Source organism: Anoplolepis gracilipes, chromosome 13, assembly GCF_047496725.1.
Source record: "Anoplolepis gracilipes chromosome 13, ASM4749672v1, whole genome shotgun sequence".
NCBI classification, from domain to species: Eukaryota; Metazoa; Arthropoda; class Insecta; order Hymenoptera; family Formicidae; genus Anoplolepis; species Anoplolepis gracilipes.
In genome coordinates this window covers 1,776,551-1,801,774 of record NC_132982.1, presented here as the reverse complement: position 1 = coordinate 1,801,774, position 25,224 = coordinate 1,776,551, and the positions used below count along the sequence as shown (strand labels likewise).

Sequence of the window (25,224 nt, the reverse complement as noted above, 5' to 3'; positions counted from 1 at the left end):
TCCCCTCATCTTCTTTCTCTCCTTTTAGCATTCGGCTTGGCATTCTTTTTTATCCCTCTCTTCTCTCCCTTCTTTCCTCTTCTTTCCTCTCCTTTTCCCTCCATCATTCCTCTCTCCTCTTCTTCCTCCATCGCTCTCTCACATTCTACCTTTCCACTCTTGTTTTCCCTCCTCACCTCTGGCTTTCCGCAGATCTTCCTCACTACCACCAACACTTCCGCCATGCACTCCTTCATTTATCTCACTTCGTTCTTTATCCGTCTCAGTTCCTCCATCTCTCCTTTCTCCTTTACCTTCATTTCCTCTTTCCCTCTTCTTCCTTCACTCCGCTCTCGCACGCTTAACCTTTCTATTCTTTATTTATCTTCCCAACCTGTCACCACGTGTACGTCTCATCCCGTCTGTTCGCACTCATCGCAATCGATATCCCGGCCAGCCTCCTTCCAATATCGATCTATCGGGTTTACCTTTCGGATCGACGTTACCCTTCTGTCCGCCGCCTACCGCCATCTGTCGTCCAAACGTCGATGCTCCGCGCTCCTTTCCCTCTGCCGCACCGTCCCATCATACCGCTTTCTCCATACCGACTAGTCTGCCATTTTCTCCTTCCCCTCTTTGCCCCTTGCCTCTACTATTACTCTTGTCCATCTTTCCACGTTCCTTTTCATTTTTCTAAATAAGAAAATTAAATAAGAATTAAATAGAAAGATTAAGAAAGAAAAATAAGACGTGACCAAAAAGAAAGCAAGTCACGATCAAGCTGAGTAAGCATTACGGAGCACGTCCCGCGTTCCGACCCGGAAAACTTCATCTTTCCGCCCTCAAAATTAAAGCGATATATAAACCGATCGCGAGAAATATCGCGGTTGCTCGTAATAAGAAATCTACCCATCGACATGGTCCGTCATCACGACGACCGAATACGTGATTTAATAGTAGTGTAAGACAAGTGTAATAGTACGACCAAAATATATTCTTTTACTACAAGTACGGAGTGCGTTCATTTGCTGCCTGAGTTCTAACTCTTTAGGCGAATATCCCAGAAGACCCTATCCTCACGGCACGGGCACAACATTATTAACAAAGAAGGTATAATAAACACTATAATAAACAGTATTCTCACACTAGAATGTGTTAATTTTGATCTCTCTTTGTGTGAAATAGTATAAGTATGAGCGGGGAGGGGGATCTTTCTTCTATTTACACACCCACCTAAAAAAAAGACCTAACTTAAGGAGTCATGCTCAGTCAGGAATCCGAAAAAAACGTGATTCTTGAGAATTTTTTTCCCAAAAACTGTAAGACTTAAAAAAAAGTTTTTATATCTGAAAAAAGTATGTTTTTATAAATTTCACATAATTTTTTTATTAAAAAATATTAATAAATAAAAATAATGTTCTTTCAGAAGTTCTTTTGAAAAACTTGTTTTACGGTGACCATTGCTGTTCAAATCTGGATCATCCGAAATAAAAAATTCGCAAAGATTTATGCAGTATATTACATTATCTAGTCCTTGAACAGTTTTTTGAAATATTGATTTGATTCGAAATGGTGGACGTATAAAATTAAACTTCCGATTTTCAATGAAAAAATTACTGTCTTTTGTAAAAAAAAACTACATAAAAAAAATCCTTCGTTCAAGGACTAGTTTTTATATCCAAAATAAGTCTGTAAAGTTTGAAATAAATTGATGCAGTAGTTTTCGAGCTATATTGATCATCAATTTTAAAAATAAGGTTTTGAGAAAATATCGCGGAAAAAATTAATTTCTAAGAAATTTACACATTAACATTCGCGTATGGCTCTTATTTGCCAAATTGATAGGTGCTTGTTTGTAAATATTAAAAGCCTTATATTCGAAATATTGAAAAAATATATTTAAATTTTCAAAACAAGTTTACATTTTAAAAAAATGTTTATTTTTTACACACCCATCTAAAAAACTTAACTTACATAGAATCATTTCAGGCCCGTTCAATAAATTTTCGGAAGAAGTTGTAGCCTCTAAAACATCAATTTGATGATGCCGATGAAGCATTCTTCTCTACGTTAGTTACTGCACTATACTTACTCCTAACGATCGAGCACGGAACATATTTTGAATGCTTGTAACTCCGTCAATCTTACTCGGATTAACTTAAAATTTACCAGGAATATTCTCCAGGTGTTATACAGAAAATGTCAAAACCTAATAGTCGATTTTTTTCAAAATTTCTGACTGCATGATCCCTTAACTCAAAATCATATTATTTTTATTTTGGTATGCGTTAATAATTATGATTTCGCTTTGCGTGGAAAATTAAAACTCATGTGGAATCGTACGATAATAAAAGCGTTGAATATAGTTTCATATAGATTTTCAACTACGAACGACTTTCTTCTCATAAAATTCTACAAAGAATAAGAATTGTGTTATATTAAGAAATTTATACAAATGCATGTTGAAACTTCATAAAATCTTTCAACCTGATATAGAACTATTAGACACACTGATTACTCGAGCGATAACGTATTTGATCGAAGAAATCAAAACAACAGTAAGCTCCGTTATTTGTTGGATATATTTGTGTATAATACACGATCATATTTACTTCTCAAATGTATAAAATATTGGAAATGATCTTATAATAAAAAAAGTTCAGATTATTGTATTTAGTACAATATTTTTATTGTACAATTTAATTATTAATAACTTTTTAATATATAACGATTGACAGCTAAAACCTTTCGAATGTTATTCAGGGTCATAATATAACAACATATACTAAAATTAAAATCACTGGAGGAGACTCCTTTAAACAGGAATTTTTATCTTTTTTTGAAGTAAAAAATGGAAATTGATATGAATGTTAATAATTCAGTATTTTTGTGATGTATAACATATTTTGGAAGATAAATAATATTTATCATTTTCATTTATTTTTATACATGTCTGTCTGGCCATTAAAATATATATATATATATATATATATATATATATATATATATACATATATATATATATATATATATATATATATATATATATATATATATATATATATATATATATATATACAGGGTGTCCAGAGCACTTATGCTAACGCTCGTGAGCAGGTAGGGCCACAGATTAATAGATAGATAGCCAAAGGTCCCGGTTTAGGCGAGACCGGCACTTCTCACTAGTTTCAGCGCTATATCATAGTAGCGGCCAATACAGTAGCTATTTGTACGATAAAACAGGTCAAACGAAAAGAATTATATTGGTAAAAGCGCACCAACGAGATATTATTAAAGACCGGTAAAAAAAGTAATTATTTTATATTTTTTATATGATGTATTAATGCAATTTGCACGTATACAATAGATTTTTTTCGATAAGTAGCAATTTTTTATACTGTGATTGATAATTTTTTCCTCTTTTTTCTGACAATTTTATATAAAATAAATGCAAAGAATGCAAAATAGGCCAAAATCAGCCTAATGGAAATGTATGAAATCGGTCTATCTTTATATTTTTGGTCTTGAATAAAATTAATAAAGCTTATAAAATCAATTAGACACAGTTCTGTTTGTATGTACGTGTAGCTTACACGTACGTAGTTCGCGTTTATGTGCGCATACTTTCTCAACAGGGTGAGAAACATGCTCATTGCAAATTTATTTTTATATATGTAATGATAACTAAAATTAAATTTTGTATATAAAATAACAATATAATAATTTATATAAAAAATTGATACTAAAAATATTTAAAATTAAAATTAAAACCTTGATAAGATATTTTTTTAATTATATATTTTTTTAATTATTTATTTCACTTAATCATGCCTTGTGGCTTTGGATGGCATCAGTTCTTTCTTTTTCTTTGCTTCCTTTTTTTACTACATTTTCATTTTATATATGTAGTAATGCAATTCAACGATAATATACGCTCGAAAATTCATCTGATTGTGAGTTAACAGGAGAATATATATTTCGTAAAGAAAGTAATATGCAGATCGAAAAGCAGAATATGTCTTAAAATTCGCGCGAAAATTTATTTTTGTTATTATTAGGAGAATATATTTCGCAAACTTTTTGCAAAGCAAATACTTCTTTGCGAAATATATTCTCCTAATAACAAAAATTAATTTTCGGGCGAATTTTAAGACATATTCCGCTTTTCGATCTGCATATTACTTTCTTCACGAAATATATGTATATTCTCCTGTTAACTCACAATCAGATGAATTTTCGAGCGTATATTATCGTTGAATTGCATTACTACATACATAAAATGAAAATGTAGTAAAAAAAGGAAGCAAAGAAAAAGAAAGAACTGATGCCATCCAAAGCCACAAGGCATGATTAAGTGAAATAAATAATTAAAAATATATATAATTAAAAAAATATCTTATCAAGGTTTTAATTTTAATTTTAAATATTTTTAGTATCAATTTTTTATATAAATTATTATATTGTTATTTTATATACAAAATTTAATTTTATTTATAATTACATATATAAAAATAAATTTGCAATGAGCATGTTTCCTCACCCTGTTGAGAAAGTATGCGCACATAAACGCGAACCACGTACGTGTGAGCTACACGTACATACAAACAGAACTGTGTCTAATTGATTTTATAAGCTTTATTAATTTTATTCAAGGCCAAAAATATAAAGATAGACCGATTTTATACATTTCCATTAGGCTGATTTTGGTCTACTTTGTATTCTTTACATTTATTTTATATAAAATTGTCAGAAAAGAGGAAAAAGTTATAAGTTTAAGACATAGGTACATTCTGCTCGACCTGCATTATTTATTCGCGAAATATATTCTCCTGCGTTAACTCACATGAATTTTCGAGTGTATTACATTATATAGTGAACTGTATTTTTATATAAAATATATACTATGCAAAATGGTGTACCTTTCTTAATTAAAAAATTCAATTAATTATTTTTGTATTATTGACTTTTGTTTAAAGCAGCGATTAATGTATGGGATAGTTTTTGGGATATAAGGGAGATTGTATTTGTTAAAATTTTGGCGCTGAAAAGTGCCAATTATTATTGCGAACGTGCGGTATCCATCTCGGAATAAAAAAGGTACTGAAAAGTACCGTTTGTGTTCTACTCTAGAACAGAGATGCAATCCACTCAACGACATATATATATATACATATATGTTTGTGTGCATTGAATCCACTAATCGCTACTATGGTGTAGTAGGTTCTCACGTGTATTCCTTATTCGATCTTCTTCTCTTCTGGTTTCCTATTTTTTTCGATCTTCTTATTATCTTCCTCTTTGCGTTAGACTTGAAGCTAAAAGTGCTTTAGAAAGCGTTCCATAATAACAAAAATAAAATTTAAAAAATGCATAAAAATAAAATTTAAACTAAAACATTCATGAAAACAAAATTTAAATAAAAAATAAAAGTAAATAAAAAATTATTTAAATAATTCCTAACTGTTCTAAAATTATTTAATTTAAGAAAAAAGAAAATATGTATTTAAGAAAAAAAATTATTTATTTTAAATAAAAAAATTAAAACATTTTCACTACTTTTTCTCGGAGAGGACGTTTTGAAACCTAGTCTAAATAAATAAAGACAGAACATATTTAAGTCTCGTTTAAAGTCAAAATAACGTTGTGCTATCGGGCCTAAAAAATAAAGCCAAAGTTATTACATACTATGTCTAATTGTTCAAAGATTCTTCATCCGTGCTTTTTTTGGCTAACTGCTCATCGTTCGATCGCTTGTCATTCCACAGGTTCCGTCAATCTCATTGATTTCTTGCGTCCGCGCCGTTGCCGCGCGCAACAGTATTCGTGATCTGCTCCTGTGTCTCTCCTTGGACATCCTCGTCAGAGCCTCCCGCATTTGCGCTTGAAATTCAGAGCGCGTTGGTTTCTCGCAATATTTATTTTGACACACACCATCTAAGAAGTCAAACATATACTTTATAGTAATTTAAAATACATAGTAAAATTATATACATATAATATATATCAAGAGAGAGAGAGAATATTTAATTGATACATTTAATTCAACTTAAATAATCTTCAATACACAACAGAGAGTTTTCAAAAGTTTTTTATTCACTTTACAAAACTATAAAAGTCTCGTACAAATTATCAATATATGCTAAATTGTTTATAACTTTTTATTATAATGTACAATAATTAATTTTTTCAAATATACATTTTTCTCTCTTTTATTATAATTTTAATTTTTATTTAATATCTACAATATTTGTGAATAAACTAACTTTTCAAAAATTAAATAGTAAATTAAATATTATAATACCTTTTAAAATTTTAATATGTGCCTTTTCTTCGTAATTATAATTGCCCTCTTTACTGCTTCCGTTTAAATTTTACATATGTTGTACATTCTTAAGTTTTTGACTTTTTGTCTTTATTTTTGTATTTGTTCCTTCTCTTCGTTTATTGTTATTTTGTTTTGTAATTGCATATATCTTGACTTTAACATAAAATCCAACATTTCAATTCTATGTGAGTAACATTCGTTGTTCTCATCGAACCAATCTTTATTAACACGTTGGACATGTTCTATGCAATTTTCAAGAAGCCTTTTCTTTATATTTTTTAAATGCCAATACTTCTTGTAATATGAATTTAATACTTCAAGTTGAAGAGCGATAATATTTGAGAATGTATCCGTTGGTCTTGATAGCCATTCAACTTCAGGTCCATCTTCGTCTTCGTGTTTATATTCACGTAACTGAATATAGATTTCATTATTGTTTAATCCTTTCATCGGTGTTTTTAAATTTGTTTCACGGCAACTCTCGCATTTAGGATTATCGTAGCCGTGGCGAGCAACATATCCTGCGAAATATGCAATAGCATTTTCTTCATACGTTCCTGAATTGTTCTTGCCAATCATATTTATTATGTTGTCGGAATAGTTTTGTTCTGAATATTTAGTAAATTCTTCAAAAGCTGTCACAATGGCATTATCGTCGTCGTCGTCATCCATTTCAATTGGAAAAGTTAGTTCGTCTTGTAATAAAATATTATTAGCTTCGGTTTCACTATTAACTACCGATGTACTTTCTGTTAAAGAAGATGTTTCTGGACAAATTGTGTTGCCTCTATCGCTTCCGTAAATACGCTCACTTGCTAAAATATGGCGTAACGTTAATCGTACCATCCTCGCGGTAGGATTGCGATTGAATCCTCCGCGTCCTCTAATTTTTCCGAATGTATGTTCTACGGAATCCTGGTTACACAATGCAGTGGCGAGCTTAAAGTCTGGATAGTATTGTTTGATGGAACGATACGTTGATAAAACTGCTCGCACAGTCATAACCATTCCATTAAAGCACGGAGGTCTTGACATCTTGTTAGAGGAAGTATTCCACTTTGAACACCATTCAATGAACGATGTTAATAATTCTTCGACCATTATGTTATCTTCTGATATCGGTCCCTTTTCTCCTTTTCAATCACTAAAACGATATACGTTCATAGCATCTATTACTTTATTCATTTTATTTACAAAATCTGCAGATGCTTTCCATGAAGTACTTTTCAATACGTTACTTTGGCCTGCTGTCGATATTGATGCAGCGAATCTTGCACTTAACATTTGAAAAGCTTTTCACATTCATGGCTTCAAAGTTGTTTGGATAAAAGTGCGCGTTAGGTAATGTGGCCCAATAAATTAGAAGTACTTAATTTTCTGTCAAATTCCCACGTTGCATATAAGTCGTAAAAAGACATAATTATTTCTCCGTTTATATAAATATACTTATGCGATCTTATTTGGCAAATCAATCGCTTGATAAGATGAGGCCAATCGAAAGAAGCATTATAAATTTCACTGTTTAATGAGAAAAATGGCTCATCTGGTGAAATATTCCAATTATTGAAAGCTTTCCTGTTTGGTCCACCTTGATCGCATGTAATCAATTTTACATTTGCCCGTACATGTTTTAATTTTTCTAAGCATATTTCGGTGAGTTGCACAATCTCCTTATGTGTTGAATTTTTTCCTGTTAAAAAGTATGCTACTAATTGGCGCCAAGGATTTTCTGCATTAATACTGTCAAGGCAAAATAGTAAAATATTTTCCGCTGGTTCATTGTTTCGTCCTAAAAGTCCAAGATCTATTAATCCTTCAATAAGATCATATTTCCGACTATATTCTTCAAATTTTTTTATTGACATCTCATCAAATTTCAAACAACAAACTGTCTGAGAAGATGGTAGTTTAGACAAATTTTTTTGAATTTTGAAAAATATTTCCTCGCAGAATCCTGGTCGAATTTCTGTTTCAGAAATCAAATTTCTTACAGAATATACTGATGGAAGATTTAATCCAGTCTTTCTCATCCGTGAATATCCACTTGCTGAATAAAAAAACATTTGTTTTGCAAGATTTTTTTCTTCTTTTGTATATTGTGACCTTCCTTTGTGTAGTTGAAGTTTTATCATTGTTCTTGCAAGTGGCTTTTTACACTTTCCATCCAAAAATTCATTAATACTATGTTTGCAAACATTCTTTCTTTTTCAAATTTCAGCACTGTGACGTTGCAATATAGCATTGATAGTTTTTTGTTTTTTTCTTCTTTGCTCAAGAAACTTTTTTAATTTTAAATTCTCTTTCTTTAATTTTTCGATTTCATCCATTTTATCTTCCTTATACATTTGTTGATGGGTAACTTCTTTTGCACGTTTTCTTTCGCTTCTTTTGTACATTTGTTGTTATTTCCACTTCTTTTTGAGTATTGTCAACAAATAATGGACATTGATTTTCCGTATTGAGTCATTCCTCGTCGTCTGATAAGTTTGTTCCAAAATTGCAAAAAACTTCTTTCCCAGAAGGATAACATTTTTTATTTATCATTGTTGCTATTGCGACTTTATTGCTTCTGGTAGTTTCTGCAATGTCTTGAAAGTCGGTGTGATCGACTTCCATCGGAGTGCAATCTCGATTCTTTAATTATGAGAGATCAACAACATTGTCTTGTATATTTTCTTCAACAATTCTTGCTTCTTCTGCAATACTTATATTATTGTCTTCGACAAAGATGACAGATAAATTTTCAATATTCGTTGGGATCCATGGTATGAGATTTCTTCTAAGATGTAACTTTCGATGGATAAAATCGAAAAATTAAAGAAAGAGAATTTAAAATTAAAAAAGTTTCTTGAACAAAGAAGAAAAAAACAAAAAACTATCAATGCTATATTGCAACGTCACAGTGCTGAAATTTGAAAAAGAAACTGTATGGCTAATAAAATCTTCTTTATTAAAATAATCCGCACATAATCCTGCTTTCTGAATTGATGCCGAGGACCATTTAAGCAACTTTTCGTTACCTGTTTTAATATAAATTTATTTAAACATTACTGAATGTATAACTCAATGTACACTGGAGAAAACAACGCATTTACAATTACATTGCGTAAATGACTTTAAGGAGACCAATAGGCAATCGTAAAGTATAAAAAAACATGTTTATAAATGAACAATTTACAAATAAAAAAAATGTGTCCTTTTAACTAATTTAATTTTATTGTAGTAGGATTCTTTGTCCGTCTCGTCGAGATATATTTGGTACGGATATATAAATTTATTAGTTCTCAACGTTTTTTAATGATATATGTATTTGCGAAACGAGTGCGATAATTCAATAACGGTGATGTTCTTCTCAATCTTCTTCAACTCCAAAGTATTGCGAGAGAGCCCCCGAATTCTGCGTATCGCCTCCTTATATACGATACAATCCTAGTCTTTTTCCCCCCTTCAAAAATCGGGCCAATTACCTATCTATTTTAGATGTCAGGGCGTTGGTAGGGGTTTGAACCTCCGCATTTCGACTCGCACGCTTGAGACAATCGGTTCGAACGAGAGCATGCAACTGCTAGGATCGAGATGTAAACATAAGGAGATGTAGACAACAGTCGCACGACTACATTATAATATAATAAAAATAAAAAAAAAAATAATATGGACATGTATACTTATAAAGTGAAATTTTTCAATTAAACTAATAGCACCACTAGAAAGAGCAGGAAAAAATATATCGATTGTTACCCCGAGACTATAACTAATTATACAAATATTATACAAATAAATATTATATACCGATAAAGCATTAAGCTTAGCGATTGCGAAAGGCTAACGCAATAAGCATGCGATATCCGCATACCGCGATTAGGCGCATTGACCGTGCGTGCCGCTGACATAGTGAACCACGCGAAACCGGAGACGAAGCCGGAACACCGCGGCGAGCGTTACGAAAGTGCAAATTAGGAAGTCTGACTTTTGGACCTGCTGCGCTTGCACTCAGCGCGAGTTGGGCAACCCGACCAAAATTTAGGACGCTCGCCCAACAGAATAAAAAACCCACCCGCGCTCGGATGCGCGGGCAGTCAAATAGAGTGTTAGTAATAGCCATAACTGCAACGGGCAGTCAAATAGAGTGTTAGCCATCGCCATACCTGCGATGAGCAGTCATAAAGAATAATCAAAGTGCGCGTACGATTACATTACGTATAATCGCAACCGCCGTGCGCGAGTGAGACCGAGTGCGAAATGCCAACTCTCACGACGACCGACGCGAGGGGCCCATCTCAGCCTACGCCGCAACGCCAGGAACCGACCTCGCCATTATAGGCAATAACACTGCGCTATACCTTTGTAGTTGAGTAAATATATTATATTTCGATAACTGTACAGAAGTCGCATTATTGAAACGACAAAGCCTCCCTGCACCCTGAATCTTGCTATCCTCCGCGGATCCCAAACCCAGTGCCGTCCCGCGGCACAACACGATTTATATGCATATTTTTGTAGCTTTACACATTTAAGCATAATAATGACGAGGAATTTCATGGACGTTCCCATAAATAGATGAAACGTCCAAAACAAATATATAATATAGGTATATTTTTTTAAATATTAGATGGCCAGCTGTTTAATAATAATCGAAAATTGGAATGTTGTTATAAACCGTAAGAAGAAGTTCGAAGCGGCTTGGTATAAAAAAGACATCTTCCTAGCAAGGTGCCGATCTCGAGTTATTAATAATTATTTGATTATTAATTATTATTAATTGTTATAATACTTATTCTAATATTATATGATTATCATTATCATTATCAATTATGATTATCATTATGATTATGATTATGATTATGATTATCATTATCATTATTATTATTATTCGATTATTAATTATTATAAAATGGCTGGTCATCTACTGCACCTAATATTTTAAAAATATATTTAGAAAGTTTCCTTTAACAAACTATAAAAAGCTGATTAAAATCCAAGACATCATACAACCTGTCTTTATTTATAGTACAACACACAATTATATGTACAATTATATTTAAATCCTACACGGTACTACCACAAAAATTTGAAATAAAAATATTCAATAATAATATTTTTTACAAAGTTATATTGTTTATTATTTTGTTACTATTAAAAAGTTTAAATTATTAGATAAAATCACTTGAAATTTTACTATTAAAAAGTTTAAATTATTAGATAAAAATCACTTGAAATTTTTAAGACTTATTAATCATTTTTTTATTTTAAAAATAAAATTCAGTGTTATTTATTTATTGTTAATAATATTTATTTATTGTTATTTTGGTATTTTAGAGATTTTTTACTTACCGCAGTTTCTTATCCAAATGTCAAATCTTTCATCAGTCTTTCGTGGAAAACGAAACAGTTTACAATTATCTGATTTCACATTAGTACAGTTTTTATATACACATCTGTTAAATACCGTAATGTTTTTTACACTATCACTATCCATTTTGATTCACGAAAAATATCTGAAATAATCAGAAACAAACCGTCTCTTCCCGGTTGCGAGCAGAAAAACGCAGAGAAAAAAATCTCTGCGAATTTTTACTAATTCTACTAATCTCGTGACTTTTCTCACAGTTCTTAGTGAGCCCACAATACGTGTAAAAAATTCACGTTCTAAGAATATTTTCCAGTAACTGCAAAAAAACGCAAGATACTAAAAATCGCAAAATTAAAGCCTAGCAGCTCTGAGACAGTCGATGTATGCTTTACACGCCGATCGCGATGAACGCATGTGCATGAGCAAGCACTCGTCGAGCGGTTGAGCGAAAAACAAGCGACAAATGAAACAGATTTCCGCGTTTCATAGATTTCAGAGTTAATTCCCGCTATCCTATTCAAATATATTCTAATCTATTAGGAACATTTATTGTACAATTATTTAAATGTATTTAACACGATATTTTGAAGGAATATAGAATGATTAAAATTTTACATATTAATTAAAAATAATCCGATTTATGCCACGTTTGGTGTCATTTTAAACAGAAAAATCTCATTAATCCATAAAAATTATTTTTAAATCGATAAAATATGAAATAAAAGTTTTAGTTTTTATATTATTCGATTTTAGATAAGGGTGCTCTTTAAAAATCTTCGATGCTGGGGAATCGTCGAAAGCGAGAGCGAGAACGAGTAAGGAGCAAGAGAGATGGCCAACATCAAAGAGAGTTCCGAAGTCTCGCTCGTGAATCTTTCTTTATCTCTTGTTTTCGTATCGTATTTTATCTTACCACAGAAAATAAAACCTTTAAATTTTACATTTTATCGATCCGAAAATAATTGTAATGGATTAATGAGTTTTTTACGATTAAAATAAGACCAAACATGACATAAATCGGATAATTTTTAGTTAAATTATTAATTAAAATATTGATTATAGAATAATTAAAAATTATCCAATTTATGTCGTGTTTGGTCTTATTTTAATCGCAAAAATCTCTTTAATTCATTGCAATTATTTTCGGATCGATAAAATGCAACATGTAAAAGTTTTATTTTCTGCGGAAAGATGAAATATTATACGAAAACAGGAACTAAAGGAAGACTCGCGAAGACGTTCGAAACTCTCTTTGATGTCGGTTATTTCGCTTGCTCCTTTCTCGTTCTCGCTCTCGCTTTCGGCGACTCTCCAGCATCGAAGATTTTTAAAGAGCTCCCTTATCTAAAATCGAATAATATAAAACTTTTATTTCATATTTTATCGATCTAAAAATAATTTTTATGGATTAATCAGATTTTTGCGATTAAAATGACATCAAACATGATATAAATCGGATAATTTTGACTAAGATAAGTAAAAAAATTTATTTAATTGAATAAATTATTCGAACAAAATGTGTCATGTTTGATTTCACTTTAATCACAAAAATCTCATTAATTCTGAAGTTGTATATTCAATAAGATGCAAAAAGATATTAAAAAATTTTTAGTTTTTGTTTATATATATTTAATGTTGTTTATTTATAAAAAATAGTTAATTCTAAGAGATGTAGCATATCAAATAGTCTTTACGTGACGTCTCGTAGAAAGATATTCTATATATTTATACAACTTGATATGGCTTTCATTATGTCACAAAAATATTTAAAATTTATATATATAAATTATTTTTTTTTTTTTTACATCCCAATCGCATTGTAATCTGTCCATGTATGTAGGACTTTCAGTAATAGTTATGACTTAGAGGTGATCATGGAAGGAACGCATCCGGTGATGCCCTTATATCAATTAAACTTTATAGTTATTTTAAGACAGAGTATAACATGATAAACTATGTTACAGTGCTGATATAATTCTGTTATGATTTATGTTATGAAATCTGTAGGTATTTTCCTCTTCAGTCTCCTGTTTCCAGGAGATTGTTTCATGAGGCATGTTGTAAGAATATTCGGATGATTTTTGAGTCTATTGCTGTAATCTGTGCAACATTTTGTAATTTCTTCTTTGACACTCGGCACTTGGAGGTCACGTTGTATCGTGTCATTGGTTACAAACCATGGTGCATCTAGAATAATTCTTAGGACTTTAGATTAGAAACGCTGTAATATTTCTACGTTGGAATTTGAGGCTGTTCCCCAAAGTTGAATGCTATACGTCCACACTGGCTTTAATATAGTTTTGTATAACAATAGTTTATTTACCATTGATAGTTGTGAATCTCGGCGTAATAACCAGAACATTTTACGTAATTTAAGTCCAAGCTGCTTTCTTTTGGTGAAGATATGAATTTTCCAATTTAGGCGACGATCAAAGTATATACTTAGATCATTGGCAAACTCTGATTTTGGAATTGGTTGATCGTTGAGTGTCACTTGGGGACAGGTTTCTCTTCGAGTGGTGAAGGTCACATGAATCGATTTGGTTTCGTTGGCCTTTATACGCCACTTTTTTAACCACTTTTGGATAGCATTAAGGTTAGTTTGCAGCATTTGAGATGCTATGACAGGGTTTGTGTGAAAGGCTATAGCCGCGATGTCGCTGTTGTTACTCCTGTTGTTGTAGATAGGTCAGCCGTATATAAGAGGTAGAGTATGGAACCTAATACACTACCCTGGGACACCCGCTTGTATTTTGTGAAGGGCCGTTGTTGCGTCTTGATATTTTACAAAGAAATGTCTATTTTCGAGGTACGACTTTAGGAGAGTGTAGTAGTTTATGGGCAGACTTTGCTTGATTTTATATAGTAAGCCAGCATGCCATACTTTGTCAAAGGCTTGTGTAACGTCCAGAAAGGCAGCCGAACAGTACTTTTTTTCTTCTAAGCCTGTATATATTTTTTTATAAATTTGATGAGCCTGCTCAATAGTAGCGTGCTTGTGCCGAAAGCCGAATTGGTGATTAGGAATTAGCTTCTTTTCTTCTATGATTGGTCTCAATCTCGAGAGGAGTAATTTTTCGAAAACCTTTGACAATATTGGCAGAAGGCTGATTGATCGATAGGATTTGACGTCTTCCGGTTTTTTGCGTGGTTTCAGTATAAGTATGATCTGGGACGCTTTCCATTGTAATGGAAAGAAGCTAGTTGTCAGGATAGCGTTGAACAGTTGAGTTAAAAACTTCCAACCTTTCTCTGGCAGGTTTTGTAATATTTGCTCAGTGATCAAGTCATATCCTGGGGCCTTTTTTGGATTTAGGGTATTACGGATGATTTTGATGACTTCATACTTTGTAAATTTATGCAGAGGAGGCTCCAACTGGTAGGGCTCGTTTATCACTCGATAGATTTCGTCTTCTTCTTCTTCTGATTGTGCTGCGGCAAGATGTGGAGAAAAAACTTCTGCTAAGTGCTGAGCAAATGCATCTGCTTTTTCGTTTGCACTTCTCGCCCACTTTCCATCAGGTGAGTGCACTGGTGTTATTGGGATTTCTGGTTGCTTAAAGCGCTTAGTCGCCTTCTAAAGCGTGTAGTCAGATGCTTGGGTTGCACCCACGTTTTGTAGATATTCCTGTATCCCCTGATTTCTCTCTGAGTTAAGCAACTTTCGTAGGCTTTTGGTGACTTTATTTAACTTAGATTTTAACTCTGGGGATCTGGATGTCTGCCACTGTTTCCTGAGTTTACGTTTTTCTCTTACTTTTAATCTTACCGGTACCGAAAATTCGTTAAGTCTGTCCTTTACTGGGTTAAACGGAGTAGCGTTCCATGCAGCTTGCTGTATGCACTGGTTAAAGTGTTCTATCGATTCAGTAATTTCATACTCAGATTTTAGTGGTATTGATGTGTTTAATGTTTCTTCAATTTGTAAGCAATAATATTCCCAATCGGTTCTTTTATTGCTCAGTATGCACGGCTTTTCTTTTTCGAGTACTTTGCTGCTCAAAGTAAGTAATACTGGCGAATGATCAGAAGAGAGTTCCAAGCTTGATTTAACCTTTAAGTATCGTTTATTTCTGTTTTTGGTGATGTAGAAGTCAATAATGTCTGGGATCTTTCTTCTGTCTGTAGGCCAGTACGTCGGTTCGCCTGTGGACACTGCATCTAGTTTTAAATGCTCCATAGCTTTGTGTAGTTCTCTGCCCTTGGGAGACAATAATCGTGAGCCCCATTGAGGGTGTTTGGCGTTGTAGTCACCTCCAGAAATAAATCGATTTCCCAAAGTTTTAAAATAGAGCGTAAAATCGTTTTCTTTGATATTATGCTTCGGAGGGCAGTAAACTGCTGATATAGTGAGTGGACGAACCCAGTCCTCTACAACTACATTCGCGGCTTGTATTTGTTCTGTTTGATATGCATTAGTTACATAATGTTTTATGTTATTTCTGATGATAATGGCGGATCCACCGTGGGCAGTGCCATCTGGATGCATGGTATAATAAACAGAATATTTAGGGATTTTGATGTAACTCTTCTTGGTGAAGTGAGTTTCAGATATTAGCATGATATCTATGCTATGGTCTTTCAAGAATATCTGTATTTCGAGTTTGTATTTGGATAAGCCATTAGCATTCCAGATTACTAGTTGTAGTGTTTTAATTATTACGCCATTTTAGCGACTAGGGTGGTAAAGAGATTTAGTATCGTACTCATCTGTGCCATGAGGCCTTTCATCATGGTTTTTAGTTCTTGGAGGTCATTAGATTGGTGTTCTTGAAGCTGTTGGTTTGATGCTTGGTTATTAGGAGTGTTGTCTTGTATCCTGTTGTCAGCTGTAATCTGTGCATAGGTGAGTCCTGGGTAATTAGACTTTGGATGCTCCAATGGTTGTTTCAGGTATTCGATTTGTTCCATAACATTTTGTTTTGGTGCTATTTCTTTATTCCTCAGAGACGGGAATTTAGTTTTTTGTAATTGTTTATAAATTATACAGCCTTTATAGTTGGCTGGGTGATTCCCGCCGCACAATACACACTTTACTTTATCGGATCTATCTCTATGCATGCAATCTGTTGTTTTGTGATTGCCTGTGCACTTAACACATCGCGGGAGATGGAAGCAAAAGTTCTTTGTATGACCATAACGTTGACAGTTTATGCATTGGAGTATTTCACGTTTAGGGTGCAGGGCTTCAAACTTAATTTTAGTGTTTAGTAGGTATATTCAATCGCGTAGATACTTTTATTATTTACATCTGGCTTTAGATCTATAGCAAATAAGGGTAGCGGCTTTTTCGTTATTCTTTGTCGCATGTTTATAATGTTTAGTACCGTGTGGCCATGACTTTCTATTTCGTTTTTTATGCTATCGATTTCGGTTGAATGGTGTATATTACGTAATATTACTTTGAATGTTTTTTCTTGTTTTTTCTGATAGGTGTGATATTCAGTATTTTTTTTTTTTAGGGCTTTAATAATTACGTCGTAGGCTTCGATGGTTTTAGCTTGGACCTTGACTTATTCTTGATTTTGTACTTTAATAGTATAATTATCTTTAATGATTAGATTTAGCATGTTCAATAACGGAGTTATATTATTGACTCCTGAGATAAATATAGGAGGAACTTTGATAGTTTTGACTGAAGCTATGTTTACCGATTCTTCAGATTCCTGATTGTCTAGGTGTTGATATTTGTTTGCTACTAATAACAACACTTGCTACACAATAGGTAGGTACAATATCGCGTACGGCGCGAACAAGCGTTGTAAACATGTTCGACCCATACGACGGCTCGATGGAGACTATATATAAATAAGGATTAAAAATATAAAAAGTATAAATTATAGAAATTGTAAAGCTATTTTATTTTGCAAGGATTGTCTTATTCACTACAATTTCTATAGTTTATATTTTTATATTGAATTGTAATACGAACTTTTATATATTTAAACTCTTTAGATATACATAAAAATATGTAAAATGTAATATGTAGAGATGTATATCATATCATATATTTATGGGAGCGTCGACAGAAAGTGGGCGACCGAACTCCGCGCGGCGCATTATTGTATAAAATTCTCTTTATTTAACTCGTCATTGCAAATATGTAAAGCTATATAAAAAAATATGTTGCATATATAAATCGATAGATTTTTTCCTACTCTTTCTAATGATGCAGTTAATTTAATCGATGATGAAAAGTTTATAAAATGAAAGAATTAATATATGTTTATAATTCTTAGCAGAATAGGAGGGGATAAAGATGGCGGATGGAGAGGTTGGGCGAGTTCTTGAGTCCGGAGTATTTTTGGGTTTTTAGAGGAATGGGAAGAATGATAAGTGATAAGTAAAGGCGAAGGTACAAGCAGAAGGGCAGTGATGCGAAAGAAAGTGAAGTGGAGAAGAGAGGCAGGCAGGGAAAAGAAATATAAGGATGGAAATCTGGAACGAGAGGACGGAGAAGGATGACGTGGAAGAATTGGGAGACGAAGGAGTGGAATGGAAAGTGAAGAAGAGCGAGGGAGCAGATAAAGAAGAGGAAAGTTAATGAGGTAACGAGGAGGGTAGCTGGGAAGGAAGTAGAAGAGAAATGATGGAAAAGAAGGTTAAAATAGACAAGAAGAAGGAAAGGAGGCAAGAGGATAATGAATGGAAGCGGGGAACGGAGACGAGCGGGGAGAGGATGGCGGTCATGGGTCGGTAAGGGAGAGCGGAAAGAAGGAAAGGTGCGGTAAAGAGAAAGGAGGCAGAGATATAACAGTAAACAACAGAGGCAGCAGATGGCGGCAGGGGAGAATTGAAAAGCATAGTGGAAAAGGATCCCGATATATCGATATCGAGGAGGACGGCGACAGGGATATCGATTGGGATAAGAGGGAGCGAATGATTTGAGTGTAACTGAGAGGTTAGAAGGAAGTTGGGTTTAATAAGTAAAGAGACAGTGGAGTGTGTGAACAGAGGGAAGTGATACAGAACAAGGATTAGGAAACAGTGGAGTGTGCGAGTAAAGTGGAGGAAGAAAGTGGTGAGAGAAAAGAAGAGAGAGAGAGGAAATGAAAAGAAAGGATCAGGGTGAGATGGAGGAGCTGAGGGAGATTAGGAAGGAGATGAGAGAAATAAAGGAGTGCATATCAGAAGTGTTAGTGGTGGTAAGGAAGATTTATGGAGAGTTAGAGGTGGGGAGGGAGAGCAGGGAAGGAAAGGTGGAGTGTGAGAAGAGAGAAAAGGTGAAAGAGGAAGAAGGGGAGAGAGGAGTGACGGAAGGGCAGGGAGAGGAGAGAAGAGGAAGGAAGGGGAAGGAGAGAGGGTCGAGAAAAGGTGGCAAAGCGAGGGCAAAAAGAGAGAATGAAGTCGACAGGGAAGAAGAGGAGAGAGGAGTGAAGCGGCGAGGGGAAGAGAGAAGAGGAGAGAAGGGACAAGAAAATGGGGAGAGAGAGGACACGGAGGAGAATAAAGAAGAAGGACAGATGAACGAGAGGAAGAAGAAGAATGAGGAGAAGGGTTCAGGAAGTGAATGAAAGAGAAGAGACGATGGAGAGGAAGATCGACGGGAAGCCTGAAGTGAGGAGGGAGAGTGGGACAAAAAGGGGGGAGTGAGAGGAGAGAAAAGATGAAAGAGGAAGAAAAGGAGAATGGAGCGGTGGTAGGACAAGAGGAAGAGAGAGAAGGAAAGAAGAGAGAGGAGAAAGGGCTGAGGGAGGAAGAGATAAGGAGAAGATGGGAAGATGAGATAGAAAGGGAGAGGAGAGAGCGGCGAGAGCAAAGGAGAAGGAGAGAGGAGGACAGAGAGAGTGAGGATTGGTGGAAGAGGGTAGAAGAGGACGAAGAGGAAAAGTGGGTGGAAGAGAAGGAAAGGGAGGAAAGAGTGAAGAGGGAAAAGTGGGATAACATCTGGAAAAGGATGGAGGAAAGAGCGGAAAGTGCAAGAAAGGAGAAAGATCGCAGAGAAATAGAAAGAAGAGAGAGAACAGAAAAAGAGGAAGAGGAGAAAAGAAGGAAGAGGGAGAGAAATGTGATATGGAGAGGAAAGAAGGGGATGATCAAGAAGAAATAAGATATATGGTGGAAGGGATCATTCAGAAGAAGTTAGGCAGGAAGCTGAGGATGAAATGGAAAGAAGAAAGAAGAAGGGAGAATGGGACATGGACGGTGCTAACGGAAATGGAGAGGAGAGAGGACGGGGAAGAGGTACTAGAGAGGGAAGGAGAGATTAGAGGGAACTGGGGAGTGGGAGTGGACGAGGACTTGACACTGGAGGAGAAGAGGTTGAGATGGAGGATAGGGGAAGCGGCAAGAAGAGAAAGAGCGAGAGGCAGAAAGGTGATAACAACAAACAGGGAACTGAGGGTAGATAGAAAGAGGTGGAAATGGTTGAAAGAGGAGAAGAGATGGGAAGCAGAGGAGGGAGAGGAAAGAAAGATGAGAGGTAAAAGGAGAAATGAAGAAGAAGAATAGAAGAGAAGCAGGCGTAGAGAAGAAGAAGATGTCCGAGGAAGAGGGAGGAGAGAGGTTAGAGAGAGAAGAGAGGAAAAGAGGGGGAGGTAAGATGGATAGGAAGTGAGAGAAGAGAAGGAGAGGACGAGTAGGAGAGAGATTGAAGGAGAGAAAAAGGTGTTGTCAATGTGAAAGGGTTGGGAGAGAGAGAGGAGGGTCAATGGGAAGAAGAGGAGAACAGCCTGGCTGGGAGAAGAGGGAGGAAAGGGAAATTGGAAGAGAGAAGAGGGACGAGTAAGGGAGAGGAGAGACAGTAAGAGCAGAGAGAGAGAGATGAAGAAGAGGTGAGAAAAGGGGGAGCGAGAGTAGTGGAGGAGAGAGAGGGAAGAAAGGGTAAAGAAGATGGGTCGTGAGGGAGGGAGAGGGAATCAGTATGTAAGGGTCGCAAAATGGCCAGGGTCGCGAGGGAGGAGTTTGAAGTATAGAAGAGGAAAGGGTTTAGAAGGATGTATAGTATGTAAATATTGTTTGTATGTAACAGATAAAGATGTATTGTTGAAAGGGTGTGAGGAGTTTTCTTTTTTGTAAGGGGTTTGATGGTTCCCTGAAAACACCTCGGAAACCTGCGGGACCCGGAATAAACTAATCTAATCTAATCTAATCTAAATTCTGAGCAGAATAATCAATGATTGCAAACAATTTATTGTTGTTAACCAATCAGTCGCGCGCTAGACAGCTTGCCGCGCGCTTAACATGACGTCTTCAATAATTTTTTATTAGAGATCTATACATTTCTCTGTCTTCAAATTTGCAGAAGATATTCTTTACGAATTGTATTTTAGTTTAATATTTTTTATTTTGATTTCAAAGATGTCATATATTTTCCGAAAAATAGCAAAAAAATTTAACTTAATTTATTTTTACTTATAAAATTAAATCGATTAAAATGACAGCACCATATGCAACATATTTTTCTAGCTTTACATATTTGAGCAATCTCGTCATTGCTTAAATATTAATTCTACATATGTTATATTTACTGAATCATCCGTAAAATTTACGGATGATTCAGTAAATATTGTAGATAATGTAGAACGAGGCGTAAAAAATGTTTGACTAGAAACAAAATTAACATTCGAGATAACTAACGTTCTTCGCAAATATCCGTAAAAAATATTACTAATTTGTAAGCGTTATATTGGAATAATTATATATTGGATTTTTCAAAGGACAATATTGCCTTCAAAACTACATGTATGTACCAATTTTTTAAGACCTTAAATTTTTTTTCGGTGCACTGAATTTTGGTTGCAAAGGTGTTGCTCCAGTTAACGTGGAATGATCCATTATATATTATATATGATTAATATAAATGAACAATTTCTTATATAATTTTTTATTTATTTACAATTTTGTTATTGCTAGCATACATAACATATTAAGATAATGAAAATATTAATGAAAATATTTTAGTTATATATACAGGGTGTCCAGTAATGACCGCCTCACCTCTCTAGGGTAGATAGAACAGGTCAAACTGAACATAAAAGTCCTCTACCATTTTGCGATTTGCGCAATAATTATTAAAATATTAGAGCAAAATGATAGAGGACTTTTATGTTCAGTTTGACGTGCTCTATCTACCCTAGAGAGGTGAGGCAGTCATTACCGAACACCCTGTATATACATATTATATAAGAATGTGAATTATATAAAAATAACAAAATTAAATATTTTTTATTTGTAACTTTTATTCATATAAATTTTTACAGAGTAATACAAAAAATATTTATTAATATATGTATAATAACATTTGTTATTTATAAAATTTTTCTTGTAAAACATTAATATTAATAACAATATAATTTTTATCATAATAATTCGCCCGACTCGTTATTATCATCTCCAATATATATTATATATACGTTATGTACATATATATACATATATAATCATATATAAATATCTGTATATAAAAGAAAACATTTGTATAATAAGATCGAGAACCAGCGAAAATGAAAATATTTGCTAATAACTGGCTATTAGGGGCAAAGTCTGTTGAGGAGTTTAGCACGGACTCGAACCAAGAGCATACTCAGTTTAGCTCGGACTCAGACCAGGGGCAAAGTCTATCGGTAAGGGGCAAAGTCTGTCGGTAAGGGTATACAAAGCTCGCTCAGCCTCAAACTCTAAAACACCAAAATGGTGGTTTCGCCTAAACCGGGACCTTTGGCTATCTGTCTATTAATCTGTGGTAGGGCACAGTAAACTGAGCAAAAAGGTCTTATACCATTTTGCAATATTCGTAATAATAATCAAAACATTTAACATTAAAGTTAGGCAAATAAGAGTGCGCTGAGACGCAATGAGGCGGGCGCTCGAGCCGCTCGAGCTATAGCACGGCCCAGCGTATCCAGCATTGACAGGCGCGCAGTGAGGGGAGCGAGAGCGACAGCGCGCCGCTGCCCATGGTTACCGCACCGTTCTTACATTAGCGCGCTCTTATTTGCCTAACTTTAATATTAAATATTTCGATTATTATTACAAATATCGCAAAATGGTATAAGACTTTTTTGCTTAGTTTACTGTGCCCTACCTGCTCACGAGCGTTGGCACAAATGCTCTGAGACACCCTGTATATATATACAGGGTGTCCCATAATTCGCGAACCACCCGTCAGGTGCAGGTAGAGTAGGTTAAACTGAGTAAAAAAGTTATGTATCATTTTGCAATTTTCGCAATAGTTAATGAGATATTAATTATAAGAGATCAGCCAATCGGCGCCCGGCAGGAGCGCGCGGCACGAAGAAGTCTCCCATTGTTACTTGATACTAGGCGCGCCGATATGTGTGTGTGACTATATGTGTGACTCTTCAGGTTGTCAATGCAGAGGGTTCCTCCCACCGCTTCGTCGACGCGCCTAGTTTCAAGTAACAATGGGAAGCTTTTTTGTGCCGCGCGCTCCTGCCAGACGCCGATTGGCTGATCTCTTATAATTAATATCTCTTTAACTATTGCGAAAATTGCAAAATGGTAGATAATTTTTTTACTTAGTTTAACCTACTCTACCTGCACGTAACGGGTGGTTCGCGAATTATGGGACACCCTGGATATATGTATATGCGTGGCCTTCACTTGGACACAATACAATTGGACACGTTGCAAAAATAGACCGTTCACTTGGATATCGTTCATTTGGACACCGTTTATTTCGACACCGTCCGTTTAGACATGAAAAAAATTGCGCGCTATTAACTTGGACACAAGAATATACACACTGTTCATTTGGATCACCGAGATCTATAATTATATGATTCTACATGAGTTTATGACTTTTTACGCAAAGCGAGGGACAACAAATATCGTCCTGTACTTCAGATGCCATAACGAGGTCTGTAATTATAAGGTTCCACATGAATTTGCGACTTTTCGTTTTCGGTGTCCAACTGAACAATGTCCAAATGAATGATCTCCAAGTGAACGATGTCTAAATAAACAGTGTGTATATTCTTGTGTCCAAATGAACAGTGTGTATATTATTGAGATTGATAAAACTCTTTTAATGTTTACATATAACTACTTTGAAAGAGAGCGATTAAGAGCCAAACGCAGATGGTTGTGCGTCGTTTTCGCAGAAATTAAATTTTTCTGAGAAACTAAATAGTGCACAGGACACGAATTTTTCGACTTGTATTTACTAAGACTAATGTTTATTAATTCTTATATTCAAGAATTTTAATAAACCCTCTTTACCCTTCTAAAGAGACATAGGTGAGAAAAATTTCGGAGCGAAGTCGCTGAATCGGGAATCGAACTCGATGTGTGTATATTCTTATGTCCAAATAAATAGTGTGTATATTCTTATGTCGAAATAAACAGTCTATATATTCTTGTGTCCAAATGAACGATGTCCAAGTAAACGGTATTCAAAATTTCATGTCCATTTGAACTGTGTCTATTTGCAACGTGTCCAATTATACTGTGTCTAAGTGCACCGCCCTCTACAAAAAAAGGATTAAAAATCCTGAATAGGAGACCCAGATCCAATGACTTTGACCTTGATGTATATTATCAAGGTCATGACTCTGAGTAACATTCAAAAGGTTTTAGCTGTCACTTGTTGTTTATTAGAAAGTTATAAACAAAAAAAGTTACATAAATAGCACTAGCGAGAAAATACTACGGGAAACAGAGATTCGCTGCAACGTGCGCGCGCGTGTGTGTGTGCAGCGAGCATTAGTACTTTGCATATATTATATTGTTTTCTTTTAATATTTTTTATTTTTTTTATAGTTTTAAGTGAATACTTATGTTATTCTTAGGCGGAGGTTTTCTTTTTGTATATTATATTTTATGATGTTCTGTTTTATTATATACTATACAGGTTAGGTTAGGTCTTGTGTGCGGAAATCTTCGTAATTCCGCGCACAATATCGAGATTGAATTTAATTGGGTGGTTACAAGGATTTTCTGTCATTGCAGAGATATTCTAATACCGAAATTTATTAACCGCATATGAAGGAGATTTTATATAATTATTTTAATAACAATAAATTACTACATAACAATAACTTAACAATAAATTAAATACATAATTTATCAATATTTCAATGTCAATAATTAAATTTAGTGCGATGGCACTTTTAATATGCGACGTGCCTGAGCGTGCAAAGTTTTGTCATGCTAATTGGTCAACTTTAAACTCTTACCATTTGAAAACTATTGTAGCCTCGACATTTTGGTATTAGGATTTTCGTCTCCAAATGACTTCAGGAATCCACCATTAACAGGTGATTCAGTAGGTCTGGGACACCCTGTATATTATAGAAAATCAGATGTCAGAGAACGTAAATTAAAATATATCTCTCTTTATTTTGGAAGCAGGTATACGAAGCTCGCTCAACCTCAAAGTCACAGTTCTTACTTCTATCCGCGCGTGACGACGAACCGAAAACGAGTCTCTGTTGACAAACAGCTGATCGCAAACGGCTCGAGGACGATTCCTTAGCCCCGCACATGTAGTTTCGCCAATCGCGAAGAGACAGTCAAGCATGCTCGCTACTCGCTCGTCTCTTCCCCGCGCCATATCACCCAACTTCTTGCTACTACAATATTAAATTTTATTATATAAAATATACAA

At 34.5% G+C, this 25,224-nt stretch overlaps 1 long non-coding RNA gene across 1 annotated transcript; it reads right to left on the bottom strand.

Annotated features, from left to right (window-relative positions):
- Positions 1–75: 75 nt before the first annotated feature.
- LOC140672459 (uncharacterized) lies at positions 76–25,224 on the bottom strand. The gene is made up of 3 exons (XR_012047900.1): positions 25,009–25,224; positions 24,794–24,898; positions 76–672 (listed from the first exon to the last, which is right to left on the bottom strand). It is a non-coding gene; the product is annotated as an uncharacterized lncRNA (long non-coding RNA).